Here is an 11,690-nt window from a genome sequence, read left to right on the forward strand (position 1 = left end):
AAACAAGGTCCTCACATGGTATTTAGTTAATGACGCTTTGAACCAAGTTAAATCTATTTAACCTTGTTTAACGAGGTTTAACAAGATTTCCTCTCCCTCTTTTTTTCGATCATTCATTTGTTGAAGAAACCAGTTTGTTTGCCCTGGAGGCCTTCCCAAAGTTGGGTGTTGGCTGATGGCATCCTCTTATGTCATTTAATGTTGTTCCTCTGTCCCCAGTCATATTCAAGGTTGATATTTTTGGCTTCAGTTCTTCATCGGCAGTGCTGGAAACTTCCACCAGGAGAACATGACGGCTGGCTGTCTCTCACTTTTACTGATGACTAAGACCGATCAGAGGGTTCAGAATCCATCAGCCTGATCTTTGTAAATTCCCTATCTGACTGTCCTCTAGTGGTTTGATCATCCGTGGGTGCCTATTGCTTGGACCCAGTTCATTAGCAGTATTCAAAGGCTTTCTAATCCGTCTCCCCATCCTCACTTCCTGGCCATTTTTCTCATTTGTCTACAAAGCAGATGTGTTTTCCCCAAATTCAAACATCTGACGTCCACCACGTTTCCCTGAGCATCTTGTCCAGGAATAGTCAAATCTTTCAAGAAAGGGAAATAAAGTCGGGTGGATGCGATTCATTCTTAGTGGCAATTGTGGTGTAAGTATTAAAAGCGCCTGCTGTGATGTCAGAAAAATCGGACTCGAATCTCAAATCCAACCCTTGACAAGCCAGCTGGACTGTGGGCAAGTGATCTGACACGTCCCAGCTGGTTTCATTACCTGTGAAATGGGTGTGTTAATAATCCCAACTGGAAGTGCCACATGGGACGGCCACTTAGGGAAACAGTTTGGCAATTTTTTACAAAGTCAAACGTATTTACCATACAACCCAGGAATTTGACTCCAGGTACCTACCCAAGAGACATGAACACACATGTCCGCACAAAGACTTGTATGTGAATACTCATAGTGGCATTTTTCATAGTAGCCCGAAAGTGGAAATAACTCCAGTGACCATCAACTGGTGAAGGGACAAGCAAAATGTGGTCCCTCCATACAATGGAATATGACTCAGCAATAAAAAGGAACAAAATACTGATACACACAATAACACGGATAAACCTCAAAATAATTATGTGAAGTGAAAGAAGTCGGACACAAAAGATCACAAATTGTATGGTTCCATTATATGAAATGCCCATAAGAAGCAAATCTATAGAGACAGCAAGTAGATTCACGGTTGCCTGGGGATGGAGGCAGGAATAGGGATTAATGGTAAACAGAGATGAGGGCTCTTATTGGGGTGAGGGAAATATTCTTTTTTTTTTTCCAATACATATTTATTGCTCAAAATGTAATGTCATAGAAGCCAAGGAAAGAGAATGTTCTAAGAAGGAAGGCATGGTCAATCATGTCAAGCGTTGGTCAGGACTGAGGACTATCCAGTGAGTATGGCAAGAGGTTATTTATAACCTTTTTTTGAGGAAGATTAGCCCTGAGCAAACATCTACCGTCAATCTTCCTCTTTTTGCTGAGGAAGCCTGGCCCTGAGCTAACATCCATGCCCATCTTCCTCCACTTTACATGTGGGATGCCTACCACAGCATGGCTTGCCAAGTGGTGCCATGTCTGCACCCGGGATCCGAACTGGCGAACCCTGGGCCGCGGAAGTGGAACGTGGGAACTTAACCGCTGTGTCACTGGGCCGGCCCCATGGAAATATTCTAATACTGGATTGTGGTGATAGTTGCCCAACTTGGCAAATTTACTAAAAGCCATTGATTTCTACATTTAAAATGGGTGAAATTTTTGCGGTATGTAAATTTTAATTCCATAAGCTTGTTGAAAGTCATCCCAACCTAGCAAAATACATATTGGGGGCTCTATTTTATTCCTACACTCAGAGAGCTTACGTTCTGGCAGGGGAGACAGCGCATAAAAGTAAATCTATAAGAGAATGTTAGGAAGTTTCCACTATGGAAAACGGTATGGAGGTTCCTCAAAAGATTAAGAATAGAACCGTCGTATGATCAGCAATCCCATTTCTGATATAGATCCAAAGGAGATGAAATTGGCACCTTGAGATGTCTGCTCTCCCATGTTCATTGCAGCATTATTCACAATAGCCAAGCTGTGGAAACGACTGATGTGTCCATCAATGGATGAATGAATAAAGAAGATCACACACACACACACACACACACACACACTCAGAGGAATATTATTCAGCCATAAAGAAGGAAATCCTGCCATTTTCGACCATATGGCTGAACCTGGAGGATATCATCCTAAGTGAAGCAAGCCAGACACAGAAAGACAAATACTGTATGATTTCATTGATATGTGGAATCTAAAAAAGCTCAACTCACAGAAGCAGAGAGTACAATGGTGGTTGCCAGGGGCTGGGGGGTGGGGCAAATGGGGAGATGTTGGTCACAGGGTACAAACTTTCAGGTATGAGATGAATATGTTCTGAGGATCTAACGCACAGTGTGGTGAGTAGAGTTAACAATACTGTATTGTGTAGCTGGAATTTGCTAAGACATCTACACACACAAAATGGTAACTAGGTATTTTGGTCGGTGAAATAAGTCAGACGGAGAAAGACAAACACCGTGTGATTTCACTCATGTGTGGAATAAAAAAAAAACCCCACCAAACAAAAGAACAAAACCTAACTCATAGATACAGACAACAGACTGGGGGTTACCAGAAGGGAAGGAGGTTGGAGGGTGGGAAAAATGGGGAAAGGGATCAGCTGGATGGTGATGGACGGAAATAGAGTTTTGGTGGTGAGCATGCTGTAACATATACAGATGTGGAATTAGAATGTTGTACACCTGAAACTTATATAACGTTATGTTCAAGGTGGCCTCCATTAAAAAAAAAAGATAACTAAGTGAGGTGATGGATGTGTTAATTAGCCAGATTGTGGTAATCATTTCACGATGTGTACGAATATCAAATCCTCGCATCGTACACCTTAAATATACGCAATTTTTATTTGTCAATTCTGTCTCAATAAAGCTGGGGACAAATGCACCTTTAGCTTTTGAAGGTGGAGAGCTTGTGAGAAAATACAGCTTCCTGGGCCCTTCCAGGGCCTGGAGAATCTGACTCCGGGGCCCAGGACTCTGCAGTTTTACTCTGAGCCCCTGCAGAGGTGAACCATCCATGACTTATTTTTTTCAAAAACGCTGGTTTGGGGGTGATTTTAGGCTGCAAGATGTTGCCCAGAGGAAATACGGCTGGGGCAGGGTCATTGCTTTGTCATTTCCATGGGGCTAAATCCATCATTCTCGGCCAGGGAGATTCCACACCCCCAGGGGACAATTGGCAATGCCTGGAGACATTTTCAGTTGTCCTGCCTGGGAGTGGGGTGCTCCTGGCATCTAGCGGGTAGAGGTCAGAGATCACGTTGGCCATCCTGCAATGCTCAGGACAGTCTCCCGTAACAAAGGACATTTGGCTCCAAATGTCAGTAATGTCCAGGTTGAGGAACAGTGTGTGCCCTTCTGGCTCCTTCCACTTGGTCACCTGGTTTAAGACTCCTCCGTCACAGCTGGGAGAATGAGGAAACTTCTTGAGACATCCCCAAAGCCCCAATTCAGGACTCTCCGGCTGTGTCTCCTGGCCAGGTAGTTTTAATAACTTAGTGATTGCCGTGAGAGAGGCAGTGGCGGTCAATTAGCGCTCATTTCCGGGGAGGAGGCGCTTCACGCGTCGTCCCTCTGATTTAATGGCCAGAGCAGGCCCGGTTTGCATCCCTGCTCAGTGTGGTAAGGAAAGTTTTACTTTGCAGGTCAGGAGCCGACGCCGTGTGCTGTCACTTCATGTGCCAGGAGGTGGGTGACTCCCCGAGGTCTGATTGCTGTTTTTCTCTAGGACCTGGTGGCTGGGTGGTGGCCCCAGGACGCAGGCAGGCTGGAGAGGGCTGGAGTGGACTGAGGGAGACAAGGCAGGACATATGTGTCTTAGGAGGTAGGAAGGAAGGAAGGAAGGAGGCCCAAGCTTGAAGCGGGTGAGAGAAGTGGAGAGCGTAAATGCATCTACGTAAATGCAATCACTCAGTGTGTACCCCCATGCCTGGCTTCTTTCATGTGGTGTCATGTTTCTGAGATTCGTCTGTACTTTTGCATCGAGTTGTAGGGCGCTCATTCTCCTTGCTGAGCAGCAGGGTTTTGCAAACTACGGCCCGAGGGCCGAATCTACCACATAGCCTGTTTTTCTACAGACTATAAGCTAAGAATGGTTTTTACACTTTTAAGTGGTTAGGGGAGGAAAAAAAGAAGAAACATATTTTGTGACATGTGAAAATAATATGAAATTCAATTCAAGAGTAGGGATTTCAGTGTCTGTAAATAAAGTCTTATCGGAACACAGTCGTGCCCACTCGTTGACATAATTGTCTGCGGCTGCTTTCACTCCACAATGACAGAGTTGAGTTGTCGTGACAGTGTGGCCCCAAATCCTAAAACGTTTACTATCTGACCCTTTACAGAAAAACTTTGTGACCCCTGTGTATAGTATTCCATTGTGTGAATAGGTAATTGTTTATCTGTTCTATTGTGCGTGGACATTTTTGTGGTCTTCAGTTTTCTGCTATTGTGAATAAAGCCGCTATGAACATTTTGTGTGTGTGTGTGTGAGGAAGATTGGCCCTGAGCTAAAATCTGTGCCCATCTTTCTCTATTTTGTATATAGGATGCCGCCACAGCATGGCTCAGGCGGCAGTGTGTAAGTCCGAGCCAGGGATCTGAACCTGCAAATCACCAAAAGCGGAGCGCAAACTTAACCACTACGCTACTGGGCCAGCCCACTGTGAACATTTTTGAACATTTTGAGTCATTTGGTGGCTACAAGTACTTATTTCATGGGTGGAATTGCTGGGTCACGGAGCGAGAGGATGTTTAGCTTTAGAGATTGTCAAATTGTTTCCAGAGTGGCTGTACCATCCTGGACTCCTCCAGCAACATAGGAGAGTTCTGGTCTTCTCATTTTAGCCATCGTGGGGTGGGTGGGTGTGTGAGGAAGATGACATTCATTGAGGTTTCATTTTGCATTTCCTTGATGACTAATGAAGTTGAGTGGCTTTCCATATGAGTCTTGGCCCTTTGGATATTCTCTTTTGTGCAGTGCCTGTTCAACTCTTTTTTTCTACTTAATAAGAAAAAAGAAAGGCAATCCCTTTTTTATTAATGTTTTTTCTTTCTTTTAAAGATTGGCACCTGAGCTAACATCTGTTGCCAATCTTCTTTCTTCTTCTCCCCAAAGCCCCCCAGTACATAGTTGCATATTCTAGTTGTGAGTGCCTCTGGTTGTGCAATGTGGGACGCTGCCTCAACATGGCCTCATGAGTGGTGCCATGTCCGCACCCAGGATCTGAACCAGTGAAACCTCAGGCCGCCAAAAGCGGAACACGCGACCTTAACCACTCGGCCACGGGGCTGGCCCCGTTTTTTTTTTTTTTTTTTTAATTAATTTGAAGGAGTCCTATGGTATCATAGATACAAGTTCTGGGTTGGCAAACATATGTCTGTGGCTTGTCTCTTAGTGGTACCTTTTGACAAACAAATTTACTTTAATAGGGCCTAAAGTATTTTCCTTTGTGATTAACATGTTTTGTGTCCTGTTAAAAAAAGACAACAACAAACACTTGCCTATCCCAAAGTCTCAAAGAAGTTCTGTTTTATTTTAAAAGCCTTCTTGACTCTGCTTTCCCGTTTAGATCTGCAAGACGGCTGGAGTTGAGTTTTGTATATGGTGTGAGGTAGGGATCAAGGTTCACTTTCTTCCATACGGCCATCCAAGGACCCAGCACCCCTGGTTGCAAGACCGTCTTTTCCCTGCTGCTCTGCCGTATATAACATAGCCACGTGGTCCAGCATTCCAAAAGGGCAATGATGCTCAGAAAATTCCTCTTCCTGCCCATGGCTCCCACCCTGCTAGTTAACATTCCTTATACCAGGAAGTTATCCACTTCTTGTTTCTTTCCCAAGGTTTTATGTATAAAAATGTACATACACATAGTTGTCACCCACTTTTTTTTACGTACACATTAGCACACTATGCATTCTGTTCTACATCTTGCTTATTTCTTTTTTACTTAGATAGGAAATACTGTCTTTGATATTATGTGGAAAAATATCCTTTTGTTTTTTGTTATTGTGGGGTCTGTCATTGTGTGTGTGGAACACAATTTCTTTAGCTAATGCCCCTGATGGAGAGCTGGGTTCTGCCCAGCCTCTTGCTACTACAGACAAGGCTCAGTGAAGAGCTGTGTCCACTTCTCATTTTGTGCACGTGTGTGAGTAGATCTTAGGAGAAACTCCTGGAAATAGAATAGCTGAAGAAAAGAGTATGTGCATTTCTCATTTTAAAGGATGTTGGCAGGCTGAGCATTTAATGCGGGGAGAATAGCATCCCACTCTCACCCATGCAGGCTCCATAAGTCTTGTGTGCCAACTACATCCTGGGCACTTTGCTAGGTGCTGGGCATAAGTGGGGTGTGTCCAACATAAAAGTGTCTCCCCAAAATATGGGATCACCAGCTGATGTAAAGGCTCTGAGAGAAAGGGCTGTGGTTTTAAGAGCCTACTGGACACCTGCTAGGGCTGGGAGAGGTCAGGAAAGGCTCCTTGAAGGAGGTGATGGTTGAGCCAAAATAGGAAGAAGGGGGGCCGGCCCGGTGGTGCAGCGGTTAAGTTTGCACGTTCCGCTTCTTGGCGGCCCGGGGTTCGCTGGTTCAGATCCCAGGTGAGGACATGGCACCGCTTGGCACGCCATGCTGTGGTAGGCGTCCCACATATAAAGTAGAGGAAGATGGGCACGGATGTTAGCTCAGGGGCAGGTTTCCTCAGCAAAAAGAGGAGGATTGGCAGTAGTTAGCTGAGGGCTAATCTTCCTCAAAAACAAAAACAAAAACAAACAAATAAGAAGAATGATTAGAGATTCTCCAAGCAGGAGAAGTGGGCACATGGAGCAGAGGGCTGTCCAGGCTAAGGGAACAGCAAGTGCAGAAACCTTGCAATAATTATCCATGGCTGCACAACAAAAAGCCCCAAAGTCTGGCGGAGCTTTTAGAACACCACCACTCGTGTATTATCTCTCCTGGTTTTTGTGGTTCTCTTGGGATGTTACAGTCAGACGTCAGCCGGGGCTTCGATCATCCGAAGGCCTGACTGGGGCTGGAGGACCCATTTCTCAAGTGGCTCACTCACATGGCTGACAGATTGGCTCCTCTTCCCCTGGGCCTCCACACAGGGCTGCTTGCGCATCCTCACAACATGGCGGCTGGCTTCCCCCACAAGAACAGGCCTCTTATGACCTAGCCCTGGAAGTCACGCACCGTCACGTCCGCCATATTCTCTTGACCACACAGACTGGCCCTGATTCACAAGGGCGTGAATACCAAGAGGAGAGGAAGGTTGGGGGCCCTCTTAGAGGCTGGCAAGCACAGGCCTCAGGCAGAAAGGGGCTGGGAATGTCCAGGATGTGGCTCAGCTGGTGTGAGTGACAAAAGGTGATGTGGGAACGGCTAGGTATGTGTGTGGGGGGGGGTTTACTCTAAGAGCACCGAGAAGCGATTCAGGTGTGTACAATGGGCGGGGTGGTGACATCAGATCTGGATTCTGAGAAGGTCCCTTTCACTGCTGTGTGGAGAATAGATCTCGAGAGGGCTGAGTGGCAGCCCCAGAAGGAGGCTGGGGGTGGATGTCCAGGAGAGAGGTAAAGGTAACCTGGGCTGAGGCGGTGGCCTTGGAGGGGCAGATCAGCTAACTCATTTAAGGGTTGTTGGAAGGAAAAACCCACCAGGCTTGGCAGCAAGCCTCCTGTGGTCCCAAACAGAAAGCCATCAGGCTGTTCAAGGGCTCTGCAAGGAGCAGGCGGGGCCACCCAGCACACCCCAGCGTTGGTTTCCCAGATCTGACTACTGGTCACTCAAGCCCCGAGAGGGAGCTTTCGAGCCTGCCCTGGTGGTCCTCCTGCCTGGCCCTTGTTTGGGGTGAGAGTGGCAGAGTGTCCCCATTGAAGCCTTGAGTGCTGCTGTGGCCACCCAGGGCCTCTGTTGGGCCTGGCACCAAGCGGGAGCTCAGCGGCCGTGACTAATGCTCCAGCCTGTGGCGTGACTCAGCTCTGGCCTTCTGACTGACCATGGCGCAGGACACGTGGCCGTCTCGCCACTAGCCCTGGTGCTTGGGGCTGACCCCCGGCCTCCCCTGGCCTCTGGAGGATGGCGCTCCAGCTGGAGGCTGGAATGTGGCCTGGGAAGCAGGGAGTGTGGCCTGACGAGTCCCTCACGTGAGCGGTTTGTGAACACTGCCTTAGAGGCCACCAGGCGGAGGTCGAGAAAATGCCCATAAGAGCCAAACCTGACTTCTTCTGGAAGTTCCAGGCCCTTCTCTCAAGGGATGAGCCCATTTCGAGGTGGGGGTCTCTGGTGGTCCATCCAGTTGCTCTGGAGACCCCTGGGAGCCCTCAGCATCCCTTCCAGCCCTTTCGGAAATTTCAGGGTGAAATTTCGAGTGGTCAGGAGAATTGAGTGAAGCAGGTGACTTGGGGACCACAGACAAACTCGGCTTTGCAACCTGAGCTGATTTGGGCCTCAGTTTCCCTTTTGTGAAATGGAAATCCATTGTTGTGGGGGAGAAAACAGCTTCATACCTACCAGCATTTGTGTCTTCACTCTGCATCAGGCACCCATCAGCTACCTCCCCTGTCCTATAGAGAGAGTGAGAGAGATTTTTTTTTTTTTTTTTTTTTTGCTGAGGAAGATTCCCTGAGCCAACATCTGTGCTAAGCTTCCTCTGTTTTGTATATGGGTCACTGCCACAACATGGCCTCCAACAAGTGGTAAAGGTCCGTGCCCAGGAACTGAACCAGGGCCACTGAAGTCTATCTCGCATGCTGAACTTAACTATTAGGCCATGGGACCAGACCCCCTCACCAAGTCCTATATATTAACTCAACCAATATTTAGATTCTTACTAAGTGGGCCTTTGGAGGGTCAGCTGTGAGGGAGGCAGACCAGGTCCTTGCCCTATGAGCTTGTAGTCTGTGCAGGAGTCAGCATGCTAAATCTGGCCCACCATCTGTTTTTGTAAATAAAGTTTTATTGGAACACAGCCATATCTATTCCTTTATGTATTGTCTATGGCTGTTTTCATGCTACAATGGCAGCATTGAGGACTTGCAACAGAGAACATGTGGCCTACAAAACCTAAAATATTTACTGATTTTTTTTTTTTTTTTTTTGCAGGGGAAGATTCACCCTAAGCTAATATCTGTTGCCAATCTTCCTTTTTTTTTTCCTTTTTCCCTCCCAAAGCCCCAGTACATACTTGTGTATAGTTGTAAGTTCTTCTGGTTCCTCTGTGTGAGCCGCCACCACAGGATGGCTACTGACAGATGAGCGGTGTGGTTCTGTGCCCGGGAACTGAACCTGGGTCACCGAAGCGGAATCCACTGAACTTTAACCACTAGGCCACGAGGGCTGGCTCTTTACTAATCCTTTATAGAAAAAAATTTGCTGACCCCTGTTCTAGTGAAATAGACAGACTATGATGACAGTAAATAAGAGATTCTCTGACAGGGGGAAACACTGTGCAGGAACAGGGTAATAGGACAGAGACACTGGGGTGAGGGGTTGCTTCCAGGGGTTCAGGGGGGAGCCTCTGGGTAGCGGCAACCTTGGAGCTATGTGAATCTCCCAGAACAGGGGTCTGCACAGAAGTGACAGCAAAGGCCCGGGGGCACATAAGAGCTTGAAAGACTAAAAGTGGGTCAATGAAGCTGGAGCTCAGTGAGGGGGGTTGCGGGGGAATGAGATGCATCCAGGAAGGATGCTGTAAGTGGAGTAAAATGCTTAGATTTTATTTCAAGGGCAATGGGAAGTTTTGGAAGGTTTTGGTGGGGAAGAGAAGAGAAGGGTCTGTGTCCCCCCGCCTTTTTTTTTCTGAAGCTCCCTGGATGCTGGAGTCTGGCAGACCAGGGAAACCAGGAAGAGGCTGCTGGAATAGTCCAGGCGAGTGGTGGAGGGACGATGTGGTCTGGGTTGGGGAGTCAGCCGAGTGGATAAGCAGAAAGACCCGGGTTGTATTTCAGATGAAAAAGCAATCGATTGCTCACCTCTTGCCCGTCAGGGAGGAGAGGAGAGGAATTCAAGCTGGTGCCTGGCTTTTTGCCCCCAAGCAACTTGAGAGCAGATCAGCTGGGCTGGAAGCTCAGCTTTGGCAGCAGCTTGGGCAAATTTTGAGGTCCCTGAGCCCTTGCCCCATCTGTAGAATGGATCGAATCATCCCTCTGACAAACGGATGACAAAGACTAACCATCCACCTGAGAGCAACGTCCACTATATTCAGCTGCTCTTCCGCGTGCTGAGGCCCTGAAACAGCAGCTCTGCCTGCTGTCTCCCCTCTTTCACATCCTGTGAGCACCCCTTGTCCTAAGGATGGTTAGGGGCCCAGAGGCTGGCTTCAGACAGGTCTACGGGGCCTGAGCTGCCGCACTCTGGCCAGATTGTCTGGTATCTGCCCCCCTCCTTGGTCAAGTTCCTTCAGTGCCATCCCTTTGGCCTCCCAGGGCCTGACAACTGGCCAACGCTGGGGTCACTGTTTTATATTCAGGCCCTGGAGCTAAAGACACCTGCATTCATGGTTCCCTTTCGCTTACTGAGTCTACGATCTTGGGTAAGCAACCTCTGAGCCAGATCCTTTGTGACAAGTACCCTAGGCCATGGGAAATGGGGTCCTGACACCTTCCTTATGGTTGTTAAGGATGAAATTAGATAACTCCTCTTAAGAGCCTGGTATGGTACATAAGTGCTGATTCAATATTAAATTAATAGCTGTTGGGGCTGGCCCTGTGGCGCAGTGGTTAAGTGCGCACGTTCCGCTTTGGCGGCCTGGGGTTCGCCAGTTCGGATCCCAGGTGTGGACATGGCACCGCTTGGCAAGCCATGCTGTGGCAGGCGTCCTACACATTAAGTAGAGGAAGATGGGCACGGATGTGAGCTCAGGGCCAGCCTTCCTCAGCACAAAGAGGAGGATTGGCAGCAGTTAGCTCAGGGCTAATCTTCCTCAAAAAAAAAAAATTACTAGCTATCAATTTTAGTGTTAATATTTCAGTCCTCCTGGATCCTGCCAAGCGTGAGTATCCCAGAGCAACCAGGGGGTTTGAGGTCCATTTCTGGCCAGGTCGATCCCTCCCCACCAGCTTTTGGGGGACTATAGTTTACGTGTGTGTTTACAAAGACATTCGCTTGTAAATTTTGTGATACCTTTTATTTGTAACTCCATTCTGGTGCTTTTTTTGTTATGGTGGCAGAAAATTTTTTTTTTTAACTCAGCCTTACCTTATGAATGGTTTATTGTTTATTTTGGTAAGAAACACATAGCATTTGCCATCTTGATCATTTTTAGGTGTACAGTACAGTATGTTAACTGCATGCACATTGTCGTGCCACAGATCTCCGGAAATTTTTCATCTGAGAAAAGTGAAACGCTAGTCCCACTGAACAGCTCTTTTTCCCTCCTCCCACTAGCCCGTGGTAACCACCACTGTTTTTTCTAACAGTTTGACTGCTTTAGATAACTCAAATAAGTGGAATTGTGCAGTATTTATCTTTTTGTGACTGCTTTATTTCACTGACTATAATGAGCTCAAGGTTCAGCTAGGTTTTCCTTTTTTTTTTTTTTTT

This window comes from Equus quagga, chromosome 14, assembly GCF_021613505.1.
Source record: "Equus quagga isolate Etosha38 chromosome 14, UCLA_HA_Equagga_1.0, whole genome shotgun sequence".
In the NCBI taxonomy this organism is placed as follows: Eukaryota; Metazoa; Chordata; class Mammalia; order Perissodactyla; family Equidae; genus Equus; species Equus quagga.